General features: G+C 42.1%; 1 non-coding gene across 1 annotated transcript; it reads left to right on the top strand.

Moving 5' to 3' along the window:
- Positions 1-13,026: 13,026 nt before the first annotated feature.
- Positions 13,027-13,099, top strand: TRNAA-AGC (transfer RNA alanine (anticodon AGC)). Its single transcript has one exon. It is a non-coding gene; the product is annotated as a tRNA-Ala (tRNA).
- Positions 13,100-13,460: the final 361 nt, after the last annotated feature.

The raw sequence follows: 13,460 nt of genomic DNA, 5'->3' as shown, positions 1-13,460 counted from the left end.
CGAGTACAGAAATCCATTAATAGAATGGATTACTAACCAGCACTGAAAACCAGCTTTATATCAAAGCTACTTCTGTAGCATCCCATTTTTCTCCGTCGATTCCGACTCACAGGGACCCTATAGGACTGCCCCACAGGGCTTCCAAGGACCAGCTAGTGGAATCCAACTGCCAGTCTTTTGGTTAGCAGCCAAGCTTGTAACCACTCATAGTGACCCTATATGAGAGAATAGAGCTTGTCCCATAGTTTCCTAGGGTGTAATCTTTACAGGGGCAGATCACCAGGTCTTTGCTCCCACAGAGTGGCTGATTGGGTGAACCATCCACAAATTGGTTAGCAGCCGAGTGCTTAACCATTGAGCCAGCAGGGCTCCGTTCCATGTGCTCTAGCAGGACTTTTTCTTCCCTTGAATGCTTTAAGCTCATTCCTAGAAGAAGGCAGTTCTTCAGATAGCCCTCTGCTAGTATTTTTAGGCTTCTGGGCAAAAAACAGCCCACCCTAAAGCCTGATGTTCTGTCCAGATAAGCGACAGGGCTAAAGTGATGACATTCCACCTGGTGACTAGATGTCTAATCATAAACCGCCTTTGGGTTGTCATGCCAGCAACTGTGCTTAAAGTGCAGCCCTTGAGTATAAAACTGGGTGGGGGAAGAACTTCTTGGTCCCTCTGCTACATGGCAAAGCAAGGCCCATGTTGAGGAGTCTCCACCCTGCCTGGACAGCCTTCTGAGCCCAGGGTGGACTGGCTCACCTCGGATCTGTTCCTGTTGTTTGCTGTTTGTTTTTTGTGAGAAATAAAACTGCTTCCACTTTGCCAACACTGTGTAAGTGTCTCGCGTGTGTGACTCAATCAGACTACACGGACATAGCGCCCGTGGACCGGTTAATGCCACTGGAGGGGTCCTCAATCTAGTAGTCTTGTGGCTGCTTGGGATCTTAGGACCACTTCTGAGGCAAGCTGCATGTGCAGCACAATTCCTACCTGGGCTTTTTTAGGTGCTATTTCAGAAAGTTTCCTCCAGACAATTGCTTAGCTTCTCCTTCACCTTTAGGCCTCAACTCAGTTATTCTCTGACCACTCTAGCTAAAATAAACCCAAGTTTCCTTATAGCATTAATGAGCACTAAAACTACTTATATTTAAGTATCTGTTGTTTTTCTCCCGTTCTAGAATTTATCACCACTTGTCTGTCATTTTCTCCTACTGTGGTAGCTTGTGTGTTGCTGTGATGCTGAAGTTATGCCGCAGTTAGTTCTACTACCAGCAGCGTCACCCATGGTGGACTGGTTTCAGCAGAACTTTCAGACTAAGACAGACAAGGAAGAAAGACCTGGCAGTCTACTTCTGAAAAAAGCGACCAGTGAAAGCCTTATGAACAACAGTGGCACATTGTCTGATATAGTGCCAGAAGACAAGCCCCTCAGATTGGAAGGCACTGAAAATACAACTGAGGAAGAGCTGCCACCTCAAAGTAGAGTCAACCTTAATGACATGAATGGAGTAAAGCTTAAGGGACCTTCATTTGCTGATGTCACAGAACTAAAAATGAGAAGAAACAATTGCAAATATCCATTAATAATCAACATGGAATGCATGAAGTATGAATGTAGGAAAACTGGAAGTCATCAAAAATGAAATGAAACACATACAGATTGATATTCTAGGCATTAGTAAGCTGAAATAGACTGGCCTTGGCCATTTTGAATCAGACAATCTATGGTCTACGATGCCAGGAATGACAAATTGAAGAGGAATGGCACTGCATTCATTGTCAAAAAGAACATTTCAAGAAAAATAATGTCAGTGATAAAGCATAATATAAATACTTCTACAAGGAAGACCAGTTAATAAGACTATTATTCAAATTTAGGCACTAACTGCTAAGACCACAGATGAAGAAATTGAAGATTTTACCAACTTCTGCAGTCTGAAATTGATCAAAAGTACAATCAAGATCCATTGATAACTACTGGTCATTGGAAGGCTAAAGTTGGACACAAAGAAGAAGGCTCAGTAGTTGGAAATTATGGCCTTGGTGATAGAAACGGGACAATGGAGATCACATGATAGAATTTTACAAGACCAATGACTTATTCATTGCACATACCTTTTTCAATAGCATATGTTGCAACTACACACGTGGACCTCACCAGATGGGATAAACAGGAATCAAATCAACTAGATCTGTGGAAAGAGACAATGGAAAAGTTCAATATCATCAGTCAGAACAAGGCTAGAGGCTCACTGTAGAACAGACCATCAATTGGTCTTCAAGCTGAAGCTTAAGTAAATTAAAACAAGTCCACTAAAGATAAAGACCATCCTTGAATATATCCCACCTGAATTTAGAGACAATTTCAAGAATATATTTGACACATTGAACATTAATGACAGAAGACCAGACAACTTGTGGGATGACATCAAGGACATCATACACGAAGAAAGCAAAAGGTAATTTAAAAAGACAGGAAAGAAAGAAAAGACTAAAATGGGCGTCAGAAGAGACTCTGAATCTTGCTCTTGAACATAGAGTAGCTAAAGCGAGTGGAAGAAGCAATGAAGTAAAAGAGCTAAACAGAAGATTTCAAAGGGTGGCTCGAGAAGACAAAGTATTATAAGGAAATGTGCAAAGACCTGAAGTTGGAAAACAAAAAGAGAAGAACATGCTCAGTACTTGTCAAGCTGAAAGAACTGAAGGAAAAATTCAAGCCTCGAGTTGTAATACTGAAGAATTCTTTGGGCAAAATATTGAACGATGCAGGAAGCACCAGAAGAAGATGGAAGGAATACACAGAGTCAGTATACCAAAAAGTTTGCTTGAGGTTTAACCGTTTCAGGAGGTAGCATAAGATGAGGAACTGATGGTACTAAAGGAAGAGGTCTAAGCTGCACTGAAAACTTTTGCAAAAAACAGGCTCCAGGAATCGACTGAATACCAACTGAGGTGTTTCAACAAACACATGTACTACTGAAGGTGCACACTCCTCTATGCCAAGAAATTTAGAAGACAGCTACCTGGCAAACTGACTGGAAGAGATCCATAAAATATTTGAACTCATTTCAAAGAAAGGTGATCCAACAGAATGCAGAAATTATCAAACAATATCATTAATATCACACGCAAGTAAAATTTTCCTGAGGATAATTCAAAAACGGTTGTAGCAGTACATCCACACAGAACTGCCAGAAAATCAAGCTGGATTCAGAAGAGGACTTGAAATGAGGGATATCATTGCTGATGTCAGATCGATCTTGGCTGAAAGCAGAGTATACCAGAAAGATGATTATCTGTGCTTTATTGACTACACAAGTGCATTGTACTGTGTGGATCATAACAAGATTATGGATGACATTGTGAAGAATGGGAATTGCAGAACACTTAATTGTGCTCATGAGAAACCTGTACACAGACCAAGAGGCAGTCATTTGAACACAGCAAGGGGATACTACATGATTTAAAATCAGGAAAAGTGTGTGTCATCAGGGTTATATCCTTTCACCATATTTATTCAATCTGTATGCTGAGCAAATAATCTTACAAGCTGAACTATGTGAAAAACACAGCATCAGGAAGACTCATAAACAACTTGCAATATGCAGATGACACAACCTGGCTTGTTGAAAGCCAAGAAGAATTGAAGTACTTACTGATGAAAGTCAAAGACTACATCCTTCAGTATGAATTACACCTCAACAGAAAGAAAACAAAAATCCTTAAACCTGGACCAACAAACAATATCATGATAAACGGAGAAAATATTGAAGTTGGCAAGAATTTCATTTTACTTGGATTCACAATCAACGCCCATGGAAGCAGCAGTCGAGAAACCAAACAACATATTACACTGGGCAAATCTGCTGTAAAAGACCTCTTTAAGGTGTTAAAAAGAGAAGATGTCACTTTCAGGACTAAAGTGTGCCTGACCCAAACCATGGTATTTTCACTAGCCTCATATGCATGCAAAAGCTGGACAATAAATAAGGAAGACTGAAGAACTGGTGCCTTTGACTTATGGTGTTGATGAAGAATATTGAATATACCTGCCAGAATAACGAACAGATCTGTCTTGGAAGAAGTACAGCCAGAGTGCTCGTTAGAAGCAAGGATGGCAAGATTTTTCTCTCAAGTATGGTACTGTATTACTAACAACCCATTGCCATCGAGTTGATTCCGACTCATAGTGACCCTATAGGACAGGGCAGAACTGCCCCATAGGGTTTCCAAGGAGCAGCTAGTGGATTGGAACTGCCGACTTTTTGGTTAGCAGCCAAACTCTTAAGTCACTGCAACACCAGGGCTCCATTAATATAGCAGAGGATGGTTTCGATCCATTGGCCTCTGGGTTATGGGCCTAGCATGCTTCCACTGCACCACTCTGCACCTTGGTTGTATCACTAACAGCCAAACTTACACAGCCCTGATTCGTGTCATCCATATATCAGCACATAGAATTAATGCCATTTTTCTCAACATTAGTACTCAATAAAAGCTCTAGATCAAATTATTTCTGTGACGCTTAGATCTGGAAATCTACTTATGGCTTCATATGGGTTAATTAATGAAAGTCTGAAAATTCTTAAAAATTAAAAATAAAAAACAAACGTTTTATTTCCAATGTGGAGATGGAGTAGGGCATAGCAGCCACTACTGCTTGTCTACACCACAGTCAGCCACTAACACCACCCGCCAGGCCCCGTTGCCAATAGAAAACTGATTTTCTTCACGGAGCCACCTCTATTCTGCCCCGTGCTTTAGAGGCTGTGGATCCCATTCTCAGCTCCAGAGTCTGAATTGTGATTGATCTAGTTAATCATAGTGGTTCCCTTCTTCATGGCGGTAAAGTTGAGGCAAGGTTATGTGATACAAATGCAGCTTATGAGACCGGGAAGCTTATAGAATAGGTTATCCTCAATTTATGAAACACAGAGGTTGGTTTGTTTTCCTCCTAGACTTTGTCTGAAATCGTGAAAGTCTGAAGTACTAGGGTATTGAGGGTACCAGAGTGCAAAGATTCAAAGAACCTGGTCCTAATGGTATCATGGAGCCATTGAATTAACCAGCCATTTAGCCTTCCTACCCTTTGGACTTACTGTTATGTGTGATAATAAATCCACTTTGTTTAACCCGGTTGAGGGTTGTTTTAATTGCAGAGCTGTTGCTAAAAATTTCCTATTACTGGGGAGAGATCTTTGGGCTAGATATTTCATAAATACATGTTATAAGCATTATATTCTAAATCCTTCTGATCACTGGCATTGTGAAAAACTCAAATCCAACCATATAAATAATATGAAAAATGTGAGTCTGTCGTGCTCACTAACCACTAAGCTTTTCTTTCTCGCTAACAGACCAGGTATTCTCTTTACTTGGGAGAGCTACCTGTCAGCCACTAACTGTAGCCCGACCCTAGTGTTCCACAGTCACTACTTCTAGACTTACTGGAAACCTGCCCAGCCCCAACTTCATCCAGCCCCTGGGAGTTTAAACAGCCACAACTCAAAGTTATATTCATGAAATTAGGATACTGCTACTGTATATAGGAGACCTGGTGACACAAAACCCAAAGGTCAATGGTTCCAACCCACCAGCTCCTCCATGGGAGAAAGGTGTGGCAGTCTGCTTTTCTACAGATTTACAGCCTTGGAAGCCCTATGAGGCAGTTCTACCCTGTCCTGCAGGGTCACTATGAATGAAATCAACTTGACAGCAATGGGCTTCGTTTTTTGGCTTACCGTATAGAGGAGTTAACTACTTTTCATTTTAACTCTGTGGATTGGCATAGCATGGGATCTCATATCTGTGATACGCACCCAGACCACAAATTAGGCCCTTTTCCTGATGCCTCAGGCATTTTTCTTACTCAATCCACCACTCGTGCACATAGATGTTTAATGGAAAATGAGTTATGGTAGACACTGAGAGTGCTGGCCTCAAGGAATATGCAATCTAGTGGAGAAGACAACTGAGTAAGCAGTTGTTTACAGCACAGGATGATAATGCTGCAATTGAGGAGTGTGCCCTGGGCCCAGAGAGTACAGGAGGAACACAGCCCAACCCAGAGAAAGGATTAACAGCTCATTCAGTTTGTGAGAGCTTGTCTTTCCTTTTGTTCAGACATGTCCTTGATGGCTAGTTTTTTTTTCCCCCACTCTAGGACAGCTGAACCTAAAATCTTCCTCCATTATCTGCTGTTTCCACGGCCCTCACCGTGAGGCTAAAAACATGAGGTCAGAAGAAAACTGAATTAATGAGGCTCAAAGATTGGCCATGAATTTTAAGCTTCTTTCACAGCTAAGCACTGGACTGCTAACCTAAGGAAAGGTTGGTGATTTGGTTTAAACCCACAAGCAGATCCTGGAGAAAAGTCCTGGCGATTTGCTCCCATAGATATTACAGCCTTGGAAACTCTATGGGGCAGTTCTACTGTGTCCTATAGGGCCCCTATGAGTTGGAATCACTCTAAGGCACAGAACAACTCGTCTAGGAAGTTTGGGAGCAGACAGCGGGAGGGAGGCCAAGTGGACATTGACCATGTCCAGAAATAGATAGTATAAAAGTGCAAAACTTATAAAAGCTAATTGACAATGCTGCCAAGGTTACTAGGTTTCAAAACCATGGAGGAATGGATAAGGCATCTTACTAAAAGATCAGAAGATTCCAGGTTCTACTCCTCGCTGATTTCACCTTCTTGGTTGCCGGGGAGAGAGGGTGTTCTGCAGTGTTGTATACGATACACATGTATTAAAAAAAAAAAAAAAATCACAAACTGCATTTCTAATGACCAGGCCCTCCTACTTGCTGGGACTTTGTCTTCTTATCACTCCTGAGACAGTACGGTCTGGCGAGGCAAGGAGGCTGGTAAGGATTTACAAGGAATGAAATAAGAATCTGGTTCTATCACCTCAAACCTGAGAGGCAGGTTAGAGAGAAGCGAGGGAGGCTAGATAAAGGTTTACAGGAATAAAATTTGAATCTGGTACAAATCGAACAAAATAGGAGCTTCTTGACCAGCCCAATTTGCACGAAAGTCTCCCATTTTGAGAACTCCTAGCTCTTTGTTTTAACGCTTTGTCCCGAGAATTAACACAGAATCCTCCCCGAATTCTGTTTCATTTCCTTCAAAGTTCAAATCCACCAGGTGCTCCTTGGAAACTGTGGGGCAGTTCTACTCTGTCCTATACGGACGTTATGAGTCAGAATGGACTTGATGGCAACGGGTTTTTTTGGTTTGGGTGTCCTCTGTGCTAGTGTCACTATGAGTTGAAATCTACTCGATTGGCGACAGGTTTTCTGGTTTGGTGTGTCCTGTAGGAGCCTTGGTGGAGCAGTGGTTGAAGCTCTGGGCTGCTAATCAAAAGGTAGACTGTTTATCACCTCAGCTAAAATGGAACCTAGTGCCTGGGCTGTCTCTATTCCTATTTCCTGCTTTACTTCATTCCATGGCACCTGGGCTGCCCTCACAGGCACTGACTGAAGACAAAATTTCCTCTTCTTTTCCCAGACTGTCAAGTAAAGGTAAACAACAACAACAACAACACACACACACACACACACACACACAAAGTGTAGCCCTTCTGCCCCCAGATTCTCATGCAATTCCTAGTTTCAACTCACCCATTTTTCAAATGGGGAATATTTCGATTCTTCAGAAATTTACACCAACTTCTGGTTGCAACTCCAAACCCAGGGGCTGTGAGAGTATGTGTTTTTTAATGTCTCTGTTGGTCGGCTTTATTTTCCTCTTGAAACAGATAAGTCTATTGACAATTTGTGCAAAGAAAAATAAACTCACCTTGAATCTTCATCTTAGGATCTCAGATTGAGAGACAACCCCTCTGGCTGCTCCAGTGATCACCCTGCCAGACAAGGTTGTTAAATTCAGTCCCAGAAGTAAGACCTAAGTCCTCCTATGAGTGCTGTGCGGCTTGATGAAATGCCATTTCTCCTTGTACAGAAGCAGCAGTTCCTTGAGACTTCCCACATAATTCAACATGAGAGCATCTTTTCAAAGTGTCTGGCACCCATGGCCATGGGGTTAATGCTATCTAGCGACCACCCAGCAGCTGAATGCCCAAGGAGGCACTTGGTACCCAGGGCCTAGGTGTTTACGGTATGTCTACAAATGAGGATTTGTTAAATGAATGAAGGAATCTGTCCCCATAGTCCTGCTCCATTCAAGATGATCAGCATCTCTGCCTGAACTATTATGATAATAACCTGATGCTTCTCCCGGTCTTTGCACTCAACTCTCAACTCTTTCCCCTGTTGGAATTGCCTGGAAATCCAGTTCAGTTATAGTCCTACCTAAAATCATTTAAGAACAAACTTCTGCTTACAGAGAGTATCAAGCACTTTATCATGACCCCCACAGTCCTTCATGAGAACAGCTGGCTTGTCTTTCAGCTTCATTTCTGAAAATTATCCCATGCACCCTCTGGACAAATGAAGCCATTGCCAATTCACCTTCATTACTTATTGTTTCATTTTTCTTAAGAACTGGCACACTGATGAAACACCCTTCAGTAAGGCAGCTGAATGTCTCCTCATCCTTAAAAATGTAATTGTGGGCATTGTCTTGAGTGGAGGTGGAAAGAGAAGGGGGAAAGAGGCTGAAAGATAAAATATTGAGGAAACTCATACCTTCTTTCCCACTCTTGACTTGGTTTACAGTTGGTGCCCAGAAAAAAAGGAACAGAAGAAGTTTTTTTTTTTTTTTTTGTCTCTTTTCTGAAGAGAACAAGGCCTGGCTTCCTGTTAAACCTTAGAATAAGTGTCCAAGGGCAGTGGGGTAAGGTGCGGTGGGAGAACAGAAGAGAGTGACCTGACTTGAATTCAGGATGAGGATGCTAATGCAACACAGGGCAATAAGCACTATACAATCATGGAATACCACTGTAAATAGTTAATTACTTCTCTTTCTTACACATTAGTTGTGACATTTGCCTTTTTATTAAACCAGTAGGAGCTCAAAAGCAGCTTCTTCCTGACTTCTAATCTGAAAATGAACTCCACAATAATTTCATGAGTGGATTAATCTTGTTTCCAGCTGTGGCAAGTTATCTTGTCCATTCCAGAACACCAGAGGGCCTCGCAGCTTGCCACCTTTCCTTAGCATAATAATTATTTCTTCCTGAATTTACTCCATGAAGGAGCACAACACAGAGGAAAGTGTTTCCCCTCCATGTCACCATTTTCTGAACAGCCAGTAGCCATGAAGAGCATCATTCTAACCCTAGCCAGTGGGGATAAACTGGGAGGATCTAGACTATGAACCTTTTAAGAAACTTTTACTGTAGGGGAGAAACGATAATTTAATATACATTCTCATACAGGGTTTTATAAACATGATAGACAAACATGTTTCTTTTTAGGAAACAACTTGATGGCAATGCTATTTGTTTTGTTTTTGGTAGTGGTGCAGTAGTTAAGTACTGGGCAGCATGCTAACCAAAGGGTTGGCAATTTTCCCCCACCAGAAAAAAGATGTGATGATCTGCTCCCATAAAGATTATCACATAGGAAACCCTATGGGGCAGTTCTACTCTGTCATATAGTGTTGCTGGGAGTTGGAATCAACTCCCTGGGAAACAAGAACAACATGGAGAATTTCGCTCTGGACTCTCATTACTGTAAAAGGACACAGAGTGCAATGGTGAGATCTGAGTGGATGATTACAGCCACAGTTAACTGCCTACTGTTCCCACTCTGTCTGCCAGCATTTTCTATACCAATTTCATTTTGTGTCAGAACCTTACTTTTCCTGACTCCTTGGCTTTCTAAAATCCTATTTCTAGTGCTGCCCTGTGCATTCTCTGCTTCATCTGGCCTTTTAGGTGCCAGGCATTGGTCTTCCCTTATTTGCAAGACTAAATATCAGTCTCAACTAGCAGAGACCCCTTCTCATTACCATCGTAATTGGCTTTTCTCGGTCCAGAGAATACAGGTGATGTTCAAACTTGCACCCCGTGAGGTGTAGCATTCATCCTCCATGCAAAACAGCCACCACAGCCTGGTGACTTTCTCCCTCTGTGAGGATTCCAGTCTGTTCTGGATTCCTTCCTCACTGCTTCTTCCTGGTTTCCTCCACCATTTTACAGCCCTTGAATTGGATTGTTGGTCAAGTCATTGTCAGCCCCATTCTGTGTGTGCCCATAGAGAAAAAGAAAAAAACAAAAATACCTAATGTCAATTGTTAACAAGATTTGAACCTGCTGTCGCAGGTGAGAAGCTCTGTGGTTGTCACCTGGAGAGCAGAGGTCTCTGCTACAAGTAAAAGAAAGGAAGGTGGAAAATGGAGAGAAGCCCTGTGTGTCACTTAAGTAGTGCTACTGTAACAGAAGTACCACAAGTGGATGGCTTTAACAAACAGAAAATTATTTTCTCACAGTTTATAAGGCTAGAAGTCTGAATTCAGAGTGCAGGCTCTGGGGTAAGTTATTTTCTCTCTGTTGGTCTGAAGGAAGGTCCTAGTCTATTCTGAGCCTCTGCTACTGGGCAATCTTCATGTGGCTTGACATCTCTCTTACCCCATCTCTGCTATTTTCACGTGCTTGTTTAATCTCTTTTGTATCTCAAAAGAGATTTCTTTTATATCTCAAAAGAGATTATTTAAGACACACCTTACACAACCCAATAGGACAGAGTAGAACTGTCCCATAGGGTTTCCAAGGAGCAGCTGGTGGGTTTGAACTGCCTACCTTTTGGTTAGCAGCCATAGCTCCCTGTAGCTCTTAACCACTGACCACCAGGGCTCCAATTCTGTCTATTAACTAAAAAAAAAACAACCCATTCCCAAGTAGGATCGTGAACACAAGCATAGAGGTTCTAGGATTATAACACATATTTTGGGAGGACACACTTCAATCTATAACAGCTGGCCTACATGCTTCCACCTCTCTCAGGCAAAATGCATGCACTACCATTACAACTAAACACGTTCTCTGGGTCTATTATTAAATTCAAAGCCCTAAGTGCCACAGCCCTATTTCACTTTTCAGGCCATCCAGATCTGCCAGGAATATCCATACCTCAAAAACTTTTTCACCACCATGTGCCCAGAGGAGTTAAATCATTTTCTTTAGGTCACATAATTGTAAGGAGCTAATTTCTTTCTTTCTTAATTTGAAAAGCTTGGCTCCATCAATTGTATTCCTAGGAATTTACCTTCATGAATTGAAAAATTATGTTCACACAAAAACCTGCCCATGAATGTTTGCAGAAGAGTTATTCATAATTTCCAAAAATTCAAAGTAACTAATCAATACGTGAGGAGATAAACAAACTGTGGTGAATCTATACAATGGAATATTATTCAGTGATACAGAGAAATGAGCTATCAAGTCATGAAAACTCAAGAAGGAGACTTAAATGTATATTACAAAGTGAATTAAGCCAGTCTAAAAAAAAAAAAAAAAAAGCTACTTACTGTATGCTTCTAACTATATGACTTTCTGGAAAAGGCAAAACTCTAACGACATTTAAAAAAAAAAAAAACCTGTGGCTGCCATGGGTTTAGGGGGAGCGACAGAGTGCTGAAAAGGTGGAGCCCAGAGAATTTTTAGGGAAATAAAACTGTTCTGTATAATACTGTAATAGTGGACACACGACATTATGCTTTTATCAAAACCCATAGAACTTAACAACACAGAGTGACCTTTAATGTAAACTTTAGTTGATGATAATGTCTCAATATTGGTTCCTCAGTTGTAACAAATGTCCCACACTAACGCAAAATATAAATAATAGGAGAAACTGGGGGTGGACAGGGAGTATATGGAAAGCCTCTGTAAGTTTCCAGTTATTCTTCTGTAAATTTAAAACTCTCCTGAAAATAAGACCTATTAAACTTTAAAAAACAATCACGTGCCCTTCCTTTACTCTAGTTCACAGTCTCGGCATCTCTTTTTCTCCACATCAGCTCATTCATGCATTCGTTCATTTAACAAATACTTATAAACGTGTAGATTTAGTCTTCCATTTATCAGATAGGAATTCACACACGCAGGCAAACACATGCTCTCTTCACAAAGGAATGTTCTCTCAGGCCTATGTTCCCTCCTCATCTGCATCCCTCAAGGTCCACTCTTGAATCCTTCAGTCTAGTATGATCTTGCCTCATGACCCCCATGGCTCCTTTCTGTAATACTGTGATTTTTGCTGTTCTCTCATTTAATGGGGGTATATGATTTCTACATGACACACCTTAATGGGAATTGAACCTAAATCTCTCAAAAATTAGAAAAAGAAAACTCATAAATCCAGGGTTTTCGGATTATAGTGGTTACAACCCTCGCCTAACAAGTGTAAAGTCTTGGTCGGAAACTGAGCAGAAATACGTGGTGGTGCTGTTTTCCTTCCAGAATCGGGAAGAGGCCGGCCGGCTGCCTCCTCCTGGATGGTCACAGCTGCGGGGAGTAAATGACAACCACGCCTTTCAGGGTCAGATGGTCATCTTAACAGAGCTGTGCCCCATAGCCAGAACTTTGTGGGTTGGTCCACTCTAGTTGGGACCTCCTCTCTTCACTTCTTGAAAATCAGAAACTTAATACGTTGGCGGCGCCTGAGTTTTGCCACCACGACCTTTTCCCGATTGACCTTTTCTCTCTGGCGGCACAGCTGACTGAGCACTCAGGGCGCTCTTGCCCCAGGCAATTTCGGAGTTGGCCCGCCCCGGGTTGAGTCCTGGCTCCGCATTAATTCTAGTAAAAACAAAACCTGTTGCCTTATACTCGATTTCGACCTTTGGAGACCCTATAAAACAGAGCAGAACTGCCCCACAGAATTTCCAAGGCTGTAAATCTTTGCGTAAGTAGGCTGCACATCTTTCTCCCGCGGAGAGGCTGGTGGGTTCAGACCTTTCGGTTAGCAGCAGAGGGCATAATCACTGCGCTGCCAGGGATCTGTATGGTTCCGCTTTAATGACCGGGATAATCCTGGTATTCCGAATTGCTGGAGATAGTGGATACTGGAGTGTGGATCGATATTTCCACTCCTGAGAAAATATAAGGTAATGCCCTTAAAGGGTATGGGGAATTAGCTCAAGTGGTAGAGCGCTCGCTTAGCATGCGAGAGGTAGTGGGATCGATGCCCACATTCTCCAGATTTTGCACTTTGGACTTCGACCTGTCGAAAACGAGAAAATATTGATCTCTTTGAAACTAGTTGTCCAAGTCCAGGCTTCTTCGGGTTTATTATGCACGGGCACTGATAATATATAGATCTAGCGTTCTATTTTGTTCTGTTTGTTCAGGGTAGCTGTGATTCCAAGGGGGCGTTCCATGTCCAATTCCTATTTTTCTTTTTTCTTCCTGCAGCTTGGCCCTAAAGTAACAGACCTGAGGAGTGGGGGAGGGGGGTGCGGCAAAGCCCAGGAAAGAAAGCCCCAGCTTCCTGGCTAGTGGGCCGAAAAGGCAAGCCCCAAGCAACAAGGAAGTACCTCTGAGATTGTAGAGGAGGAGTTT

The sequence above is a fragment of the Loxodonta africana genome, chromosome 1 (genome assembly GCF_030014295.1).
Source record: "Loxodonta africana isolate mLoxAfr1 chromosome 1, mLoxAfr1.hap2, whole genome shotgun sequence".
Classification (NCBI taxonomy): domain Eukaryota; kingdom Metazoa; phylum Chordata; class Mammalia; order Proboscidea; family Elephantidae; genus Loxodonta; species Loxodonta africana.
Note: the sequence above shows the minus strand (reverse complement) of the source record. Positions and strands in the feature narration are given on the sequence as shown.